The 20,430-nt window shown below is 41.0% G+C and overlaps 1 protein-coding gene across 5 annotated transcripts in view; it reads right to left on the bottom strand.

The window, feature by feature from the left end:
- The window catches only part of Rint1 (RAD50 interactor 1), a 466,626-nt gene that overhangs the window by 289,695 nt on the left and 156,501 nt on the right, over positions 1-20,430 (bottom strand). The gene's annotated exons all lie outside the window — the stretch shown is intronic.

Here is a 20,430-nt window from a genome sequence, read left to right on the forward strand (position 1 = left end):
GATGTTAGCGCAATTGCAGGGACCAAGCCCACCCTCCATTTATCCTCTAGGGCGCTAAAATGAGGATCTCATGTACACATCAAACTTCTACATCTTTACCCCATCGCAAAAGGAAACTGAATTTTTACTCCATATTTTTTGATTTATTTACACAGAAAAAATTCTTTAAGAGTTTTCAAGGTTTAAACAATATGGCGATCACAGCCATTGGAATTACACTTTCTTCACTTAAAAAGAACTGGTGTTTACAACAACAAATCTAAAGCTAGAAGTAATTAATATTTACGGTTTATATGCCTAAAGTTCATTGAGAATGCTTATTGGCAAAACAAAAAGAATCCATAGTAAATTGTTTTGCCATCGAGAACAAGAGAAAGAGAGAGAACTCGAATGGTAACTTCAAATTTCACGCTCTCGCTTTTTCTTACTCAACAAAAAAAATCATACAAAAATATAAAACTACTAGAAAGAGAATGAAATTATATATATATGTATGTTTATAAATAATTACGTATGTACTCATGTTTTAAACTTACGGCAACATTTTCGGCAGCATGATAAAAGGCCTTACATGATAACTGCTGAACTGTTGAATATATATATGTAGAATTAGCAACAACAGTTTAGCAACATTCGTTCTGCAACAATTATAATTTCGTACTTATTGTATATTACTATTTTATTATATTTATTATACAAATTATAATAAATAGTGGCACTCTTTCAATATCAACAAAACTGGGACATTAAACAATTTTTGTTTTGTTTTCCGTTGCAGCAAAATACGATAGATGTTTAAAGTTTCGTGCTTCTTAGAGTTGGTAATTAGATTTGTGGTTTGTTTTTTTTTTTTTGTTTTGCTTTTTTTTGTTTTTGGAGTTTTTGTTTTGGTTTTCTTCTTAAAACAAGACTAATTCAATAATTGGTTGACTCCGACTGTCTGTTTTGTTTTTTTTTAAATTTTTTTTTTTTAGAAAAATTATTTTAATGCTTATTTCTTCTCAGTTTGTTGTATAAATGGACTGCAATAGTCCTCCACTTTCCGTTTATAGTTGGTTTGTTTTTAAGAACTTAACGAGGGCTTTAACTTTTAATTTTTCACAGCCGCGTGGTTTCATTAACCGCGTCGTGAGCTCGAACAAAACTAACAGCCACTATGGGAGGTAATTTGGACTGCATTATTGCGGAGTGCAAAATCAATATTTGATATGCCGTTTGGCACCATATGATCTCCTGATTAGGTTGGATACGCAAAGTCAAAGGCTACGAATTCTTTATGGGTGCAGATCACTTGTCGCTGCTGCCTGCAGCAAGGCGAGAGGATTTGATTGATGGAACAGAACTCTTGCAATTCTTCACCAATTGGAAGTAAAATATGATTGAAAATTTGTAGACGACTTACTTTTGCAGAGTTTAGACTTCACTCCTACTTTGAAGAAAACTAGAAACGGAAAGGAAGCTAGCAATTTCCTGGGAATTTTTTATATGTACGAAAATTTGACATATGGATGAACAATCTGTCGTGTCAATCAGAAATGATTTGTCAATGATAGTGTTGTAAAGTAACCCAAAGTTGCGATGTTTTCTTCTTCGTTTATGAACACAAAATATACATTTCTATTCGATTTTCACTCAGTGCTGATGTATAGATTATATGGTCATGTTGTGTATTTATAAACCTAGAGGTAATTTCTTCTTTCTTACAATAATAACAACACAAATGAAGAGGATAGTCACACAAGATGCCCCGAGGCACAGAGCATGGTTGCAGTTGTTAACGCTTTGTTCCTTGCTACCAGGTCTACAGGTGGAATGTGCAGAATGGCATACAGTGCAGACGTCGGGGTTGTTTTCAGGGCTCCCGTAATGCTAAGCATTGATAGTCTGCATACCCCCTCCAATTTATTGACGTAGGTTGTTTTTTGTGTGGCTTCCCACCAAACAAGAACTCTATAGTATAGAATAGGGCTTACAATCGCTGTAAAAACCCAATGAGAAAGAGAGGCGATAAGCCCCACGTACTAGAGATATACGCCGCCGCCGAATGTCAAAAATATCGACGCGGCGGCGGCGGCGTCCGGCGCGGTACTATATTTTCTACTCATTTAAGACTGTCTAGGCCATTTATTGTTCATGTCGCAAATTGGACGGATATGGTCGAAAGGGGTATCAACGGATGCGCATCACTGCCAGCTATAAGAATCCAATTGCGTAATGTAACTCCTTCTACCCGTTCAAAAGTAATTTAAAAAAAAGCGCTTTCAATGCCAGCTTAACACGGATTTTGCATTACCCAATTCACCAATTTATTAAAACAAAACACTAAAAGAAAAATTATATAAAAAATTTTAATGCACACTTTGCATAATTTAAAAAAAAAATTAAGAAGGGACAATGAATTCAAATAAAATGACCCAAGTCGAACAGATTGTCCTTCTGTTGTTAAAAAAGCAAGTTACCCGAAAAAAATGCTGATTTTTTCAAAAATTCTATATTCCGATTGGGAATAATAAGCGAAATCAGTTATGCAAAATCCTTTAGTAGGTCCCAGGGGTTTAAACTCCCCTTTGAAATGATTCTGTCATACTTAAGTTGAAGATAGAAGGGTTTGAAAAATCACTTGGCCTTATATTCAAACATCTGTTGTTTATTTGCGAAACTTTAAAATAGCGTCCGATGTGTTAATTTTGATTTTCACACTTCATCATTCAACACCCAAGTCTCCCGCTTTGATATTTCCTAAAGTTGGCGGCCCTATCCCAACTAGTCCCTTGGAGTGAATCACATTGAATATAGCCTGTCAACCAAGTTTAAATATCACCAACACGTTTCGGCTCCTGTTAGATATGTGAATACGTAGGCACATATATTTACAAGGTGAGGCTTTGTCCTTCGCAAGAACATTCAAAATGGTGAAGCAAAAGTTTTCCCAATACAGTGGAACAAATGACAGGGTGTGCTACTACTCTAACATAGTGGACAGTCGAACTAGTTTGAAAACTGAAGCTATGCGGTTTTTCACAATGAATTCTTATATCAAAAGTCCAGAAAACAACAGTTTTAACTGAGCGTATAACCTTAACATCTTTCAACTTAAAATCGGTCGACTTTCATTCTAAAATATCGTTTTGGTTTAGCGAAGACTATTGAAATCAATGTTTCTAACACAAACATCTGCAAATTTTGGGCTACATTTAAAAAAAAGGTATCCAGGGTCCTTGTAAAATTTAAATTATGTAGGATACTATTTGCACCCATGAGTTATGCAATAATATCCACTTGGACTGCTTATGATTTCGAGGGCGACATCCTTGGCCGAATAGTCACTCCCCAACGTTTCAAGGTGTTTCTCTGGTAGTGCTCGGCAGTATAGAGCGACAAAAAAGAAAATCCGTTATAAAGTCTTCGGAGCTATACATGGAGCATCTAGTGACGTTCACGAAGGTATGAGTTCGAAGTCGCAGTTCTATAGCTTCTGTGCTGGCATGTTGCATGAGGGCCAGGATGCGTGGTAGCGACTGGTGGTGGACAGGATTGCTACTGTTCACACTTCGGGAATTATAGCTCTTAAAAGAGCCGAAAAAACTAGATGCCCCCGTCGGCGCGATTAACAATAGGCCAGCGTTGGTGCTCATCGTTAAAACTGTGCCATGAGTATTAAAAAACCATTAATAGCAACCGAAGTCGCCTTTGTGTGCCCAGCAAGGGGTCACAAATAATTTAAAGAAATCGTGTCAATAACGAGTATTAGAAGTTAGACCAGAACATCTCCTTCGGTGAAACTACGCTTTGTACGAGATATACAGAAAAAAGTGTGACCATTTTAAGTACCTCAATTTTTTTCGGCAGACGCAGCATTACTAGTCCCTTAGACCGGGGCTAGGTTCGAAGCCTCCCTGGAGTAAGTGAATGAAGGACAGTCCCTCCACAAGGAGATGCTCTTGAAGTTTTTTGAACGATCCGCGAGACTTTGAGGCAAAAACCCCGGAACTTTCCGAAACTGCCGATACGTTGATTCCCTTAAATACATACAAACAAAACCTTTCCTAAATATTATTTTTTTTAAATAGAAAAAAAAAGCGTTTTAAACAAGAACACCGGTGTACACCGGTGCGCCGATATAGTAATTGGCGTAAACCTCTACCACGTACACCCCAGCATTCTTTTACATGCATAAAGTAACGTAGAGGCCTTCTTCAACCTCTCCTCCACCTTGAGCTTCCATCACAGCTTACTGTCTAGGATGATTCCTAGATATTTTGTGCAAGGTTTCTCCTGTAGGGTCACCCCCCCTAACTTAGGGCTGGTACAATTTGGGACCTTGTACCTCTTTGTAAACAAGACCATATCCGTCTTCTCCGCGTTGACTTTCAACCCCACATTAGATGTCCAGGCATGAATATGCCGAAGCGCCCGAACCATCAAAGAGCTAATCATTGGAAGGCACTTTTCACAGTTGCAACGTCATCTGCGTAAGCCTTAAGTTTTACGGGTCCCTCATCGAATCGCCTGAGCAGTTGGTTGATGACCAGCGTCCACAGCAAAGGTGATAGCACCCTATGATGTATGCCTTTATATGATTATATTTTATCTTTTGGATCTAACTACTTTGCGCTTTTGATACTCGCACAAGTTTTGAAAGAATTCAAAAAAGTTTAAGCAACCATTTGGAATTTGGTTTTTTTTTTGGGAAAAAGCAAGCGTTGTTTTTTTTTTTTTTGGGTTGAGAATTGATACGCGTAAAAATGATTTTTTCAATCAATGACGATTTTTTCTTTTAAAAAAATAATACTAAAATCCGTTAAGAAATTTTAAATTCGGAAATAAAAAGCATATTTTAATTCACGCAAGGGCTGTGCCTCTGTTGCAAATTGCAAAATATTATATTTGCGAATTAAGTTCAACCAGTTTTCCTGACACTAACAAGGGTATTCCGGCTAACCGAAAAGTGGTGCTCGCAACCCCAAGGCAGTAACGGCGATGGAAAAATCTTCATCTGCGGTTGCCGCATTATTAAGCTGTTTTTAAAAAAATTAAAAAAAAAAAAGAAAGAGACGTCTCATCAATTATCAAGCTTATTTTTTTTTTTCCTTACACAATAGTGATTAATGCAATAAAATTAAATTAAAATAATTATAAAACGAAAATGAATTTTGTTTAATCGTTTTAAATTACTGTTTTCGTAACTCTTAAAGTTTTTTTTTCTTGTGTATCGAGAATATTAAACGTTGTACTGTAAGAATTTAATTGAATATAATTTGTTTAAAATAATAGCAAATTAAATGTAAAAGCGAACATATGTGTTAATTTGCATTTAAAACTAATTGATCGTGTATAGACAAGGGTCTATAAGTTCTACGTACATTGAGGTATCCAGCTGTTTGCGCAAACATCGAGGGACAAACCCAAGGCTAAGGTATGTAAGCATTTATAAGTGTCTGTAAAAACAGTACATATACATATATTGTCGCTTCTTTAAAATAAATAATTTTTTTTTGTTTGACTAATTTCAATACCGTAATTCAGTTTTTTTTAAATTACGAGCTTTTGTTGTTGATCAGTTAATTTAAATTTTCTGTTATAAAGTTGTATTCAATTTCGAATTTGTACAACAATTTTCAAATAATGAAACTCAACAGATGTGCTGAACTGTTCTCAATACAACAACAATTTTTTTTTTTCTAATGTAATAAAACAGAATTTCTTTAAAATGAATAAAGTCTAAGTTTCTTTTGTAATGTGATCTACGAGTTGACTTCCAAGTATTTAGGTGGGTTGGGAGAGACGTAAATGTACTCTCACATATGGTTGGGAAGGGAGTGAGATGGGGACAACTTTCATCTTATCCCCTGAATTGTGTTTGCTTCTAAAATGTTTTTGTTTTGTGTTTGTTGTCCTTTCATACGTACTTCCGACCATGTAGGAAATGGTGTCTTTATTTTTTGTCCGACTAACTAGTAACCCTGATGTTCTAGATTAAATTTTGATGTGCGTTTTGTTGTAGTATCTGCATTCATTTTATTTTTTTTACCAGTGCATGAAATAAATATTTGTGTATGTATACAGTGAGTATGTTTAATACAAGAATTCCCCCCAGTCGAAGAGCTTAGTCCTGGTTTAACTAGCATGCACAACTCCGTATGACATATCACTGCCGCTTGATCAACTTAGCGAACCTCCATGAAGGTTACATTACATAAAATGGCGCCCAACGTGGGGCCCACGCTTTTGTGGGTACCTGATAATTAATTTGTTTTTTCTGTTTATCAGACTATCATGTTTAGAGAGGTGAAGGAATTAGTTTAAATGCATATTGCGTTTATCTAACCAAACTCTTTAAATAATGGTAACTATTTCTCGTAGGGAACTTTCAATTCACATACATATATTTCCTATTTGGAACAGAGTGCTAGTATCAGATGTTTGGTACACTCTGCCATTGGAATATGTGTGTGTGTGATTGTTTCTTGGCTGTTATACTTTTGTAGACATCGAATTGGCATTGAATCAGCTGATTGTTTGCAAATACTGGCAGTGAGCAGAGCTCTTACGCACATTGTTTTGGTTTATTCTTATTTTTGCAAAACAAAACATTTAAAAGCACACACAAGGGTCTCTTCAAGAAGTCAACATCGTTGGATCACGTACTGTTGAAAAGAATTCAATTTTGAAATATTACATATATACAATATTCCTGTATCAGAATAATATTGGCAAAGCAATAATAATAAAAAAAAAAACAGCTTTTTGCAATATTTTTTTTTACAAAACTTAAATCAGATTGTTTTGATTTTATAATTTATTAAACCTATCAAGTGATTGTTGTGCATTAATCTGGGAATTTCGGTTATTGATTTGTTTTTGCTTGTGTGAGTCGATTTATTTGTGGAATTAAGATGTCTGTTCGTCATAGCAATAAAAATTTGTCTCTGGTAGTTGCGCAAGAGGGCATGTGCAGTATTTGTAATGACGTTATGAACGATTCCAATACCGCGGTTACTCCATGTGAAGATCGTTTCCATCTTACGTGCATATCTACGTGGATGGATAGTAATAGTACCTGTCCATTGTGTCGTAGGGTGTGTAGTAGCAGCGCATTTACTGATTCTACCGGACACGGTATACGTCTTTTAAATAGGGTTGCGACCCGTTCGCAAGTAGCGCAGGATAATGCGCCTAACTCAGACCCCGAAAACACAGAACCCATTGAGGTTCCCCATCACGGCAACGCTCGAAATAGTAATCGGAATAGACAATCTAGATCTAATGCAAATTATGACATGAATTTTAACAGGCAATATAATGATTTTAATCGTATCGTAGAAGTAGTAGATAATGCTGTTCGTAGACAACAAGAAGTTGTAACTCGCGATATGCAAAGCACAATTGAACGCATTGTTAGTAATGCTTTAGAGCATCAACTCTCAACACTTAATTTACGTCCTTTACAACCACATGCGGAAAGTCCTATTCCAAACAGAGAAGAAACTGCAGCAAATAGAGAAGCAGGGCAGGCTGCTTCTGAGGAGTCTGCTTTTCATTCAGAAGAACGTACACGGAATTCGTCGGGGCCAAGAGATTCGTCTTTTACTTTGAGTGGTGTTGGTAAGATTATTTCCAGTTGGAAACTAACGTATGACGGCTCTAGTCAGGGTATATCTGTAAATGAGTTTATTTACAGAGTAAATGCGTTAACTATGTCGTCATTGCGTGGTAATTTCGAGGTGCTTGGTCAGAACGCTCATATATTATTTGAGGGTAAAGCCAAAAATTGGTTTTGGCGGTATCATCGAGCAAATAGGCTGATCGATTGGTTCGGATTTTGCGAGGATTTAAAAACTAATTTCAGGGACGTCCGTACTGATTTTGACATAAAAGAATCTATTCGAAATAGGAAACAAAAAACCAACGAATCATTCGAACAGTTTTTAGAAGGTGTATTGTCTTTGTGTGATGCTCTAAATACACCAATGTCAGAACGCGAACTTGTCGAAACTCTAATACGTAATTTACGTTCGGATATTCGTTTGGAATTGTTGCATTTCGATATAGTCAACCTTAATGACTTACGACGATCTTGTCTAAAACGCGAAAATTTTTTAGAAACTCTCCAGGCTACGCAAAAATTACCCTTTAAACAGCCAAATGTACCAAAAAGGCAAATATCAGAAGTAGAGCATTATGACATGAACGCGGAAATATCCGGAAGTGGTAATCCTGTCGAAGTTTTTGCAGTGAAGGATATAACGGAGCGCAAGTGCTGGAATTGCGACGAGGTCGGACATAATTATAAGGAATGTGTGAAACCTCGACGTGTATTTTGCTATGGCTGTGGCCTTATAGCTTTCTTCTTTCCAACTTGTCCCAACTGTAATAAGTCGGGAAACGTTCGTCGGGATGTTTGCACCAACAGCAGCAAACATCCGAGAGCGCAGCAAACACAACATCGGAATCAATAAAGATTCTGAAACCATTTTCAAGAGTTAACAAAAATACCCAAAATGTTCCTATTTTACACCCAATTAAACCTTTTCATGAACGGTTAGAAGAGTATCGAGTGCGGCGTGAACGGATCTTTAATGATTCTCGGTCAGCAAAGCGGAGTAGAGTATATTGGAGAGATATAAATGATAAACGAAATAATTTAATATCGACGATCCTTTGTAAACCGGGCGATGCTTGGCCGTACGCAAAAATTCGTTTATTAGATTCGGAAGTGTTTGGCTTGTTAGACTCTGGTGCTACAATTAGCTGTCTTGGTGGAAAGTTAGCTTTAAGCGTGTTAAATTCGAAAACCAATTTGGGTACAAAGCCACTGAGGTCACATGCGCGTACGGCTGATGGTTCGAAACAACAAATTGAAGGTGTTGTGAAATTGTTAGTTACATATAAACAGGAGGACAAGCCTATTGAGTTTTATATTATACCATCTCTAACCCAAGACGTGTACTTAGGAGTTAACTTTTGGAAAGCTTTTAAATTAGCTTCACATATAATTAGCGAGACTAGTATAGTTTATGAAGATATTCATATACATGCGTTGACACCAAATCAAAAACAGGAACTTAATGCGGCAATAGAATGTTTTCCGTCATACGAGCGAAACGGTTTAGGGAAAACTACTATCTTGAAACATGAAATCGATGTTGGAGTTGCAAAGCCAATTAAACAAAGGCATTTCCCAATTTCACCAGCTGTTGAAAAATTAGTGGGACAGGAGATTGAGCGCATGCTTAAATTAGGCGTGATTGAAGAATCAAACAGCACATGGTCATCACCTGTTGTACTAGTGAGAAAACCTGGGAAAGTCAGGCTTTGTTTAGATAGTCGCAAAGTAAACCAAGTTACACAAAAGGACGCTTATCCATTGCCACACATAGAGGGTATTTTGAGCAGACTTCCGCGTGCTGAATTTATATCTAGTCTAGATTTAAAGGACGCATTCTGGCAGATTCCACTGGAGGAAAGATCTCGTGAGAAAACTGCTTTTACCATTCCAAATCGGCCACTTTATCAGTTCACGGTTATGCCATTTGGACTGTGCAATGCTCCCCAAACGATGTGTCGGTTAATGGATAAAGTAATTCCATATAACTTAAAAGAACGCGTTTTCGTTTATTTAGACGATTTACTCTTGGTATCGGAAGATTTCAAATCGCATATCGATTTACTGGAGGAAGTAGCCCTTCACATACGTAAGGCAGGTCTGACGATTAACATTTCAAAAAGCAAGTTTTGTCTTAAGCAAGTAAGTTACTTGGGTTACATAGTAGGTCAAGGGACATTACAAACCGACCCGGCTAAAGTTTCCGCAATAGTTGAGTTTCCGGTTCCTAAATCAGTTCGTCAGCTTCGAAGATTTTTAGGAATGGCTGGATGGTACCGGCGATTTATTGCAAACTTTGCGGACGTGACTCAGCCTCTGACAGAACTGTTAAAAAAGAACAAGACATTTGATTGGACAGAAACTGCACAGGAAGCATTTGACATTTTAAAACAACGTTTGACATCTGCCCCGTTTCTGGCAAACCCGGACTTTACTAAGCCATTCATTGTACAGTGTGACGCAAGCCAAAACGGAATTGGGGCTGTACTAGCTCAGGTTAACGAGAATGGAGAAGAGATTCCAATTTCGTATATGTCACAGAAACTTAACAAAGCACAGCGCAATTATTCGGTTACAGAACAAGAATGCTTGGCAGCAGTTTTAGCGGTTAAAAAGTTTCGTCCTTACGTTGAGGGTCAAGAATTTAAAATAGTCACAGATCACGCAAGTTTGCGTTGGCTTATGAACCAAACTGATTTAAGCGGTAGGCTTGCACGCTGGTCGCTTAAGCTTCAATCATTTCGACGCACTGTCCCGTAAGTATTCTGAAAGCATAGAGGAAGTGGAGAGTTTACAGCTGGACTATGTGCCGAATATTGATCTTACGTCAACTGCTTTTAATGACGTGGCTTATAATGACCTTCGTAGTAGGATTTTATCCAATAAAGATAAGTATCCAGACTTCGAAGTTCGAGATAACTACATATATCATCGGACAGAATACTACACAGGTGATGTCGCGCAACAGAACTCTGCTTGGAAACTAGTGGTTCCGGAAGGCTTAAGAGAAGAGGTAATACACAACTCGCACGACAATCCAACTTGTGCTCATGGTGGCATTGCTAAAACTACGGAGCGTATTCGTCGGTATTTCTTTTGGCCAGGGCTTTTGCGTACAGTGCGCGACTATATTGCAAAATGTGACACTTGTAAAATGACGAAGCATCCAACCCAGATTTTAAGACCTCCTATGGGAAATTTTATACCTTCCGAAAGAATTTTTCAAAGATTGTTCATAGATCTTATAGGGCCCTTTCCTAGGTCAAAGATTGGTAATATTGGTATTTTGATCGTCTTAGATCAAATATCTAAATTTACTTTTCTGTGCCCATTGAAGAAGTTTACCACGACGCCTATTGTGAATTACCTTAAGGAACATGTGTTTGATGTTTTTGGGGTGCCAGAAGTACTAGTTAGCGATAATGGAAGTCAGTTTAAGTCAGGCGAGTTTGAAGCATTTTTAACCAAGTGTGGAATAAAGCATGTATGCACCGCTGCGTACTCTCCGCAGAGCAATAGCTCAGAGCGTGTCAACCGATCTATAAATGCAGCACTTCGCGCTTATATTAAGGGAGATCAGCGGGAGTGGGACCAACATTTAAGTAGCGTCAATTGTGCTTTGCGTAATTCAGTACATCAGTCAACCTCGACCAGTCCATATTTTGTGGTATTTGGTCAGCATATGATGACTCACGGCGAAAATTACAAGCTATTACGAAAAATTGGTATGACCGAAGAAGGGTGCGCATTAAACACGGAACAAAGACATAATACCCTTTCCCTGATACGCGACACTGTGCGTACTAATATTCAAAAATCATATAAGGTAAATGAAAAAAATTACAACTTGAGGTCAAGGCCAGTCTCATTCAAGGAAGGTCAAATGGTATTACGTAGGAATTTTGTTCAGAGCAATCAAAATAAAAATTTTAACAGTAAATTAGCACATACCTTTCTCAAGGCGCGGGTTCGAAGTAAGCAAGGTTCATCTTACTACGTACTGGAAGATGAAGGCGGCAAACTTCTAGGAACATATCACTGCAAAGACATGCAGGCATTTTAATATCCAGCGAGCTTACACAAACATTACCACGTATTTGAACTATCGCATACATTTTTCCAAGTTCAAAAACTCTAGAAGTGACTGGATTTTGAATTTAGTTTATGATGTATGCCTTTATATGATTCTATTTTATCTTTTGGATCTAACTACTTTGCGCTTTTGATACTCGCACAAGTTTTGAAAGAATTCAAAAAAGTTTAAGCAACCATTTGGAATTTGGTTTTTTTTTTTGGGAAAAAGCAAGCGTTGTTTTTTTTTTTTTTTTTGGGTTGAGAATTGATACGCGTAAAAATGATTTTTTCAATCAATGACGATTTTTTCTTTTAAAAAAATAATACTAAAATCCGTTAAGAAATTTTAAATTCGGAAATAAAAAGCATATTTTAATTCACGCAAGGGCTGTGCCTCTGTTGCAAATTGCAAAATATTATATTTGCGAATTAAGTTCAACCAGTTTTCCTGACACTAACAAGGGTATTCCGGCTAACCGAAAAGTGGTGCTCGCAACCCCAAGGCAGTAACGGCGATGGAAAAATCTTCATCTGCGGTTGCCGCATTATTAAGCTGTTTTTAAAAAAATTAAAAAAAAAAAAGAAAGAGACGTCTCATCAATTATCAAGCTTATTTTTTTTTTCCTTACACAATAGTGATTAATGCAATAAAATTAAATTAAAATAATTATAAAACGAAAATGAATTTTGTTTAATCGTTTTAAATTACTGTTTTCGTAACTCTTAAAGTTTTTTTTTTCTTGTGTATCGAGAATATTAAACGTTGTACTGTAAGAATTTAATTGAATATAATTTGTTTAAAATAATAGCAAATTAAATGTAAAAGCGAACATATGTGTTAATTTGCATTTAAAACTAATTGATCGTGTATAGACAAGGGTCTATAAGTTCTACGTACATTGAGGTATCCAGCTGTTTGCGCAAACATCGAGGGACAAACCCAAGGCTAAGGTATGTAAGCATTTATAAGTGTCTGTAAAAACAGTACATATACATATATTGTCGCTTCTTTAAAATAAATAATTTTTTTTTGTTTGACTAATTTCAATACCGTAATTCAGTTTTTTTTAAATTACGAGCTTTTGTTGTTGATCAGTTAATTTAAATTTTCTGTTATAAAGTTGTATTCAATTTCGAATTTGTACAACAATTTTCAAATAATGAAACTCAACAGATGTGCTGAACTGTTCTCAATACAACAACAATTTTTTTTTTCTAATGTAATAAAACAGAATTTCTTTAAAATGAATAAAGTCTAAGTTTCTTTTGTAATGTGATCTACGAGTTGACTTCCAAGTATTTAGGTGGGTTGGGAGAGACGTAAATGTACTCTCACATATGGTTGGGAAGGGAGTGAGATGGGGACAACTTTCATCTTATCCCCTGAATTGTGTTTGCTTCTAAAATGTTTTTGTTTTGTGTTTGTTGTCCTTTCATACGTACTTCCGACCATGTAGGAAATGGTGTCTTTATTTTTTGTCCGACTAACTAGTAACCCTGATGTTCTAGATTAAATTTTGATGTGCGTTTTGTTGTAGTATCTGCATTCATTTTATTTTTTTTACCAGTGCATGAAATAAATATTTGTGTATGTATACAGTGAGTATGTTTAATACAAGAATTCCCCCCAGTCGAAGAGCTTAGTCCTGGTTTAACTAGCATGCACAACTCCGTATGACATATCACTGCCGCTAGATCAACTTAGCGAACCTCCATGAAGGTTACATTACAACCCCTCCCCGCGGAGTGCCCCTGTCCACTGATTTCGTTGCCTCGTACAATCCAATTGTGATGTAATCTTCCTGTAATTTAACATGCAGCCGATCCATCTGGTTAAGGCTGGATGTGGCTCTGATCGCCCATTTAGAAACATTTTTGAAACCCCGGCAATATCTAAGAAGACTCCTAGAGCATATTCCCTATATTCCAGGGCTTTCTCTATGCTTATTACCACCCTATGCAATGCGGTGTCTACCGACATGCCTTTAATGTACGCATGTTGTTGGGGAGAGCAGGTTTTCATCCACGTTGGACTTTATGTACACATCTATCAACCTCTCAAAGGTTTTGAGCAGAAATGATGTTAAGCTAATGGGTCTATAGTCTTTGGGATACACGTGACCGATCTTCCCCGCCTTTAGTAAGAAAGCTACATGAGCAGTTCTCCAAGAGTGCGGTACATGATTCAGTCTTATGCACCCATTGAATATTATTTTAAGCCACTACCGCTCTACTTGAGACTTGTAGCGTGGCCGGGAATATACCATCTGGGCCCGGCGATTTAAACTTAGAAAGAGTCTTCACTGCCCACTCGATCTTGGTATCGGTCACCAAGCCCGGCACTACTAGCTCCGTGATCGAAGTGTGAGTGATGTCTGCTGGCTCTTCTAAACCGTCTCCCGACGGGAAATGTGTATCGAGAAGTACCTCAAGGGAGTCCTCACTATTACATGACCATTCCCCGTTCTCTTTCTTTATTAGACCCTGGACTATGTTTCCCTTTGCTAGGACTTTTTTCAACCGTGCTGTTTCGCTGGAGCACTCTATATCCGTTCAGAAACTTTTCCATGAGTTTCTCTTCGCCCTGGTAATTTCACGGTTGTAGATCCTCAGTAGATCCCTGTACTCGTCCCGACACGCTTCGCTTTCCGCGGTCTTTGCGAGCTTAAACATTTCTTTTACCTGTCTTCTTAGAAGACTCAGCTCATTGCTCCACCGTGGCGGCCTTTGCTTTTCCTCTGAATCTTTTTATAGGGCAAGCTTTGTTATACGCAGTCATAAGCGTCCTTGTTAGGAATTCATTCGACTCCTCCAGTTCCTCTACATTAGCAACCTCTTTGGGTTGTCCCAGTTTTGTTTCTACATGTTTCTGGAATTTAGTCCAGTTCGCTGACCTAGGGTTTCTAAAGGTTCGTCCCTTTCTACCCTCTTTAGGGGGATGCTGAAGCTGATATACGCATGGTCGGAGAAGGATGGTCTATCAAGAACCATCCAATCATACCTTGATATATGTCGCTCGGAGCTCAATGTAATATCCAAAACATTGCTGGATGTTTGACCAATATACGTAGGTACATTTCCCCTGTTGGCTATCTGCAAATTGGTTTGCAGGTGGTAACAAAATAGAGATTCGCCTCTCTCGTTCGTATCTGCTCCTCCCGCATTGTGGTGCGCATTTGCATCCGCGCCTATGACCAACCGCTTTTTGCGCCCTTCGTCCAGTACTAGCCTCTTTCACTCCATCGGTGGAACCTCCGCAGCATGGGCTTTGTAGCAGGATGCCAGGATAAATGTCTGCTTATTCTTTTGCTCAACAGCCACCACTACGAGGTCTTAAGTAGTGTAATTAGGCAGCATATATGAAAGCAGCTGTTTCCTTACTATGACTACAGCTGTTGTTGTTGTTGTAACAGTGCTTCCCAAGGCAGTCGGTTCTATGTACCGGAGCGACTCGGGATTTTTCCCGACCAAGGACTGTCATTCCAGTGTAACCCCATTTAATTGGTTGCGTCCCTCCCACAAATTGTCATCCTCCCAGCAGCTCCTTGCAGCGGGATTGCTCCATATTCTCTTGCTCCGGGAAGGTATCGAATCCAATCCGGGTCCGTCTCCTGACCCCGTTCCTGAGAAATGGTTTTGCTGCATCTGCCGGAAAGGAATCTTTTTAGGACGGTCATACTCTGTTCAGTGTGTCTCGTGTAAGGGATGGTTGCATCCCAAAACCCGACGTCCACGTAACTTTTATAAATCTTTTGTGGCTCCTTGCTGTTCACGTCCAAGGGCGTCCCGTATTCTACGCCTTAGCGGGCCCCCCCACTACCTTCCAGCAGCCCAGCTGCTCAGCAAGCCACAACTAGTACCCGCTGCTGCTCACGCCCCGTGGCGCCAACAACTCAAACAGCTGCTACCACTCATAACTACTATCTTCGTAGCAGATTCGGTAGCAATGATAAGCATCAGCCCCTGCCCCCGTCTTCCCCCCCCCCCCCCCCTCATTTCCGGCAGCAATCGTGTAGGTCAGGGAAACAGACTCTTAGTCCCAAACCCCGTTTGCCAGCACAGAATATATATGTTTGCGACATCCGCCCAATGCAACTCCTGCCTTGGGCGGTGCCACTTTCCTAGATGTTCTGGTCTCCGCGACGGCAACCCCCCGACGGGTTTCATTGCGCCATGTTGCCAGGTCGCAAACCACAATCTACCGGGTACCCCAATGCTTGCCCAAGTACGCCCAGTCCCAGGGCCACAACAGCAGTTGCGTCCTGGCCTTCCTCAACTCATGTGTAGTCACCCGTCACTTACTCCTAGAGTGGCGACGTCTCCCCCAGAATTCTGCAGTTAAACTCTAATGGACTAACTGGGAAGATCACGGAGATAGTTGATTTCATGAAGCTGCACAACATCCGCATTGCTGCGATTCAACAGACTAAAATCACAGAAAGATCTGCACTGCAAACCTGTTCTGGGTATAATGTCCACAGAAAAGATCGCATGAGCGGAAATGGAGGCGGCCTCGCGTTTATCATACACCACTCTGTGCAATATTATATATTTGATCCTGGCATCGACCGCAGGGACAATGCCTTAGAACGTCAAGGGCTATCTGTCCGGTCAGGCGATGCAAACCTAGAAATCATCAACATCTAGAACTCGTAAACTGCGTCAACTGGCAGCCGATGGTAACATTGGCATCCGACCACCTGCCTATACTTATTTCGTTCGAGCGTACCGCCGACTTCATTGTTACAGAAAAACGCACTTTCATAAACTTTTCATAAATAGACAACTCCTTTGCTGCCCTCCCTAACCCCACTGATGCCCTCCAAGGGGAGCGTGCTTTCCGCAAGGTCATTGAATCCTCCTCGGCACGTTTCATTCCCGCCGGGAGAATTCCCGAAATTCGGCCCACTTGCCGGCGGAGGCCGCTAATTTTTCGAGAGAACGTGACCTTATAAGACAGCTTGACCCAGGCGACCACCAAATAAGGGATATAAACCAACGCATCAGATTGCTTGTGGATGAACACAAGCGGGCGAAATGGGAGGAGCACCTAAGAGGTTGTAACCTCTCTGCCGGTGTGGGTAAACTTTGGTCCACCGTAAAGTCCCTATCGAATCCGTCCAAGCACAATGACAAAGTTTCCATCGCCTTCGGCGATAAAGTGCTGTCGGATTCGAAAAAATGGGCGAGCGCTTTCTGCCGTCAATATGTAATGAAATCTACGGTCGACAAAGATAGACGGAGGGCCAACAGACACGCACATATACATAAATTCAGCGCGTCACCAATTACCATCACCGCCAGAGTGGTTGAAGATGCCATTGGCCACGCTAAACCATCCAAAGCAGTGGGCCCAGACGGCATAGCCATGCCGATGCTTAAAAGCCTAGGGAAAGCCTGGGAAACCAGCTAACATAGGAGAGTCGTATCGTCCGATATCTCTCCTATCGCCTTAGGCAGAGACGCTTGAAGCCATTTTGCTCCCCTACTTCCAAGCAAATTTGCAGCTAGCCTGTCATCAGCATGGCTTCAGAAAACGCCATAGCACCACCATAGCGCTAAATGCTATCAGCACCCAGATAAATTGCGGTTTAAATCAAAACCCCCACCATAGAACAGTACTCGTAGCGCTAGACCTATCAAAAGCTTTTGATACGGTCAACCATGGCTCGTTACTGCAAGACCTGGAAGGGTCTACCCTTCCCCCATGTCTTAAAAGGTGGACCGCAAATTATCTGGGTGGTCGGCAGGCATCGGTGCAATTTAGAAACGAAACATCAAAACCAAGGAGAATTAAACAAGGGGTGCCACAGGGTGGTGTCCTATGCCCACTTTTGTTTAATTTCTACATATCTAAGCTACCTTCACCACCAGAAGGAGTCACGATCGTTTCATACGCCGATGACTGCACAATAATGGCCACAGGACCAGGCCCACAGATCGATGAGCTCAGCCGTAACAAAATCCTCAAATCCCTTGCTGTCAGTACCTGGGGAAAAGATAAAGAAACGCTCATTACTACATACAAAGCAATTGGCCAGCCGTTTACGTGCTACGCGTCACCCATATGGTCGCCAAGCCAAAAAATTACCCACTGGAAGAAGCTACAGGCCTGCCAAAATACTGCTCTCAGAATCGCCGTGGGCTGTCTTCTTATGTCCCCAGAACACCATCTACATAATGAGGCGAGAATACTCCCCATCAGGGAGAGAAATGAGATGCTAACCAAACAGCTCCTGTTGAGTACCCAGAAACCTGGGCATCCAAACAGACATCTGATTGATGAGCCTAGGGGCTTAAGGAGTCATATCCGTAAGCATTTTGAGGAAATACGGCACCTGAGAACCCAACCGTATGAAGCAAAGAAACACAAGCAGGTCCTTGGTGAGCTCCACAAACAGGCGTCGGACCTTTATGTCAGGAATTGCCCGGTGAATCCAGTACTCAAAGAAAATTACCCAAAACTTGTGGAAGAGGAACGCATACTCCCCAGGGAAACGCATGTCACTCTTGCTCAACTTCGTTCTGGATACTATAACAGGTTAAACTCTTACCTATCCAGAATCAACCCCGACATACAAAATGTATGCCCCGCTTGCAATGTGTCCCAACATGACACCAACCATCTCTTTAATTGTAATGTGGAACCAACGCCTCTAACACCCCTTTGATTATGGTCCACCCCTGTTGAAACAGCAAGTTGCCTTGGACTCCCGTTAGAGGATATTGATGACAATTTGTGATCGGTCGCGGCTGTTAGGTGGGGCGAAGCACTGCTACAACAACAAAAACATGACTACAGCCCGCACCCGTCCTTCCGTTTCCGCGTAGTGAACGCCGAATCCGCGCGCGCTAAGTCCAGAAGCCTTTCCTCCCGATGAGAGCCACGGCTCCTGGATCAGCGCACAGCACTTTACTGTGTTGGCGGTTTATATGTAAGTCTGGCCGCACCATTGGGCTGTTTGTCCCCCTCCAGCACCATCGTCGTGACGACGTCGTCCTCCCCTTGCCCTTTTGGTTTAGAGTATTCGAGGCCCCCTTCAGCCTTTCGTAACTGCTTTGCCGAATCTTTCTCTGTGCGATTCGCAGCACCATTTGGCCCTCTTCTAACACCTTCGTGGTAACGTCGGCTGCCTCCACCTGTCTTTTTTTCTCTAAGGCTTTTGAGGTCCTTTTCGACTTCGCCCACTTCTAACGTGTTAGGATTTTTATCCTCGGGACTTCTTTTCCTGAGTCGCATGTAAGTTTTGCCTGTACCTAAGGCCATTTTGCCAAGCTGCGTGTACAATATATCCTCCGCCTACTTGCTTATTTGGAAGATGTAGAACTGACCTTCCTCCGTAGGCCGAGATACAGTAAGTACATTCCAATCCAGTGTTTGGATTCTGATTCTGCAGAAGTCGCAGTGTATCCTCCGACTTCATCACGCATGGTATCCATACCTTAACTTTTGGTACCGTGGGGATTTGCGCTTTATCCACCACCTCAAACCGCGCGTTCGTGCCTTGCCTTTGGAGGCATGGAACCACTTCCTCCAGCCAAGCCAAAGGTTGGAAGGGGCTTACTTGGTTGTTCCCGCATCTACTTAAGCATTAAGCTAATAAGCTCCCTTTCTACAGATCTCCACATTTCAGTAGTAAACTGTCCGAAAGGATTGCTACAATCAACCAGCGCCGCAGTCAGTGACTGCTTTGCCACATCACTCATCTTCTCGGGAAAAGCCTGAGTCTTCTGTTATCTCCCTTTGGCTTATCTCCTACGTCCGTAGTTGGAACTTCCCTTTGACTCGCAGCTTTCGAGGTAGACGCTACCTCGCTATTGGGGCCCATCTGTCTCACAGCTTCGGGCCTACTTGTCTTGTCTATGCGACTGCCGTGCCTGGCGGCTCTGGGACTGGGTCCTTTCTGCCTCTTGAAAGCAGGCTGTCGCCTTCCGCCGAACGCTGTCTCTTCATTCTGCCATTCGACGCTTCTTCCTCCTCGTAGCGGTTACAGTACCGGGGGTTTCTAGCAGCAAACTTTTTGAAATGCCTTCGACCTACTTCTACCGCCTCATGAGCCCATTCCAAGCGCTCGATCTCCACTTCTGTTGGGTCGAACACTGTTCCTGGCGTTGGACAATTCTTAGTGCTTCAGAGTACTGCGAGAGAGCTCTCTTACTTTCTCTGCTCCGTACCCTTCTCCACTCTACTACTCCCTTTTCATTCGTATGATTTTCCAAGATGGAGTTCATTGAATCAGCACTACTCTCGCTCCCCGAGTCCGACGCATCGCCTAATATGTATTTGTCGTCCTTGGCTTGCGACTCAGTCCTCCTCTTATCATCGTCCTTATTACAATTAGGTAATGAGTCGTTCATCTTTGTCGTACGACCACCTGCCCGACAAGGCGGGCTCAGCAGTCCAGTATTATATACTCCGCCACAGCAGCGCCCCTTACTGTGGTCAGGCCATCAATACTTCCCGATGTGGCCCGGTATCAGGAAGGTCCGTTCGAAACCAACCGAATTTATCCCCTGGATTAGGGGGTTGGCAGTTCTTGGTTACCGACATCCCGCCACCCTCCTATGAGGCGAAACAGCGTAGATGCCAGTCCTAAACAGCTCCGCCTAATAGTCGGGCGCTATGGACTTCGGCTAAGCCCTCACCACCGACAAGGTGCCTACCGTAGTGAGGACTTTGATGGCAACTTTTGTGTGGTCCCGCCCATTTTCAAATAAAGGGAAGTAAAACCCTAGTAACACTTTACGTG

The sequence above is a fragment of the Eurosta solidaginis genome, chromosome 5 (assembly GCF_040869045.1).
Source record: "Eurosta solidaginis isolate ZX-2024a chromosome 5, ASM4086904v1, whole genome shotgun sequence".
NCBI lineage: Eukaryota > Metazoa > Arthropoda > Insecta > Diptera > Tephritidae > Eurosta > Eurosta solidaginis.